We start from the raw sequence: 2,150 nt of genomic DNA on the forward strand, positions 1-2,150 counted from the left end.
TACAAACAACCCAATCAAAAAAATAGGCAGAAGACTGAAACTTCTCCAAAGACATGCAGATGGCCAATAAACACATGAAAAGATGCTCAACATTACTCATTATTAGAGAAATTCAATTCAAAACTACAGTGAAGTACCACTTCATACCAGTCAGAATGGCTATCATCAAAAAATCTATAAACAATAAATGCTGAAGAAGACGTGGAGAAAAGGGAACCCTCTTGCACACTGTTGGTGGGAATGTAAATTGATACAGCCACTATGGGGAGCAGTATGGAGACTCCTGAAAGAAACTAAGAACAAAACTATCATATGATCCAGCAATTCCACGATTGGGCATATACCCTGAGAAACCCACAACTCAAAAAGAAACATGTACCCTAATCTTTACTGCAGCACTATTTACAATAGCCAGGACACAGGGGCAACCTACATATCCATCAATGGATGAATAGACAAAGAAGTAGTGGTACATATATACATGGAATATTACTCAGCCATAAAAAGGAACGAATTTGAGTCAGTCTTAATGAGGTAGATGAACCTAGAGACTGTTATACAGAGTGATGTTAAGTCACAGAAAACCAAATATAGTATATTAAAGCATATATATGAAATCTAGACAAATGGCACTGATGAACCTATTTGCAGGGAAGGAATGGAGAAACAGAACAGAGAACAGACTTGAGGACATAGCAGGGGAATGAGAGGGTGAGATGAACTGAAAAAGTAGCACTATACACACACACACACACACACACACACACGCTCTACCATGTGTAGAAGAGACAGCTAGTGAGAAGTTGCTATATAACACAGGGAACCTAGACTCGAGCTTTGTATAAACTAAAGGGGCAGGATGGGGGGAGGGGAGGGGAGAGGGCGAGGATACATATACATAGTTACAACTGATTTGTAATGTTCTATGGCAGAAACCAGCACAACATTGTAATGCAATTATCCTCCATTTAAAAATTTAAAATGTCAAACTGAGGTCCAATATTTTCTTCCAATTTAATAAGAAATTTAAAGCACTGATATTCATCATTTTGGTTGTTATTGGAGGGGAATTTTCTTGTTATATGGAGGAAGGGTCTTCCTCAACCTCTCATCTCGCTTCCTGTCCCTGAAAAATATTACCGTTCTAAAGGCTTTTCTGGGGATGTAGTAAGAATGTACTTGCTTCCCTGCCATTTTATGTTTTTAACACTTGCAAGAACAATAGACATCTCTTCTAGGTAAAAAATAAATAATATAATAAAGAGCGGAAAAGCAACCTTTCCCCAAAACATACAACCCCCAAACACCTGCTGAATGTTTTTATCTGCATTTCATTGTTCAAGAATGCGTTATATTCTTTCTTATGCAGGCACTTATATATTCATGCATGTAGGCATGTGTTGGTATACTGATCTACAAAAGGTAAGATCTCATTTTAGTTTTCCAACCCTGGTATCACTATAATGGGTTGACATATGAAAAACATGTCCAAACTGCAATCCCTGAACCTGTGATGAGACCATTTTGGGGAATAAGGTCTGTGGCATGATACTACATGAAATCAGGCAATTGACATGAACCCATCCTGTATTTAGTATAGACTCTACATCTAATGATTGGTGTCCTATAAGAAAAAGGTGAGAGGGAGAGCGTTGTGACCTCACTAGCCCTTCTGAGATTGCTACAGCACCGCCCCCAAGATTAGGCTTCCCTGATAGCTCCGTTCGTGAAGAACCCACCTGCAATGCGGGAGACCTGGGTTCAATCCCTGGGTTGGGAAGATCCCCTGGAGAAGGGAAAGGCTACCCACTCCAGTATTCTGGCCTGGAGAATTCCATGGATTGTATAGTCCACGGGGTCGCAAAGAGTCAGACATCCATCCCTGAGGGACTTGCACTGCACAAGAGAGAGGAGGGTCGGCTCCGAGCTCTGAGAAGTGCGCAGGCGCGACCCCACAGCAAAGGTCAAACGGAAGTCCCTCTGCTGGGGCGGCATCCCGGAAGAAGCACTGGTCTTCATGGAGTGGTGGCCTGGGGCCTGTGCACCTCAGCGATCTCAGGCTTAGCTTCTCAGAACTAAGGGAGAAGCCTCACCTGGGAACAGGGAGGAATGGAACTTGGCGCCTGCCTTCTGCCTCACTAGAGCCCTGT

At 42.5% G+C, this 2,150-nt stretch overlaps 1 pseudogene; it reads left to right on the forward strand.

The window, feature by feature from the left end:
* The first annotated feature begins 261 nt into the window (after positions 1-261).
* Positions 262-2,150, forward strand: part of LOC122435782 — a 3,200-nt pseudogene continuing 1,311 nt past the window's right edge.

This window comes from Cervus canadensis, chromosome X (genome assembly GCF_019320065.1).
Source record: "Cervus canadensis isolate Bull #8, Minnesota chromosome X, ASM1932006v1, whole genome shotgun sequence".
Lineage (NCBI taxonomy): Eukaryota > Metazoa > Chordata > Mammalia > Artiodactyla > Cervidae > Cervus > Cervus canadensis.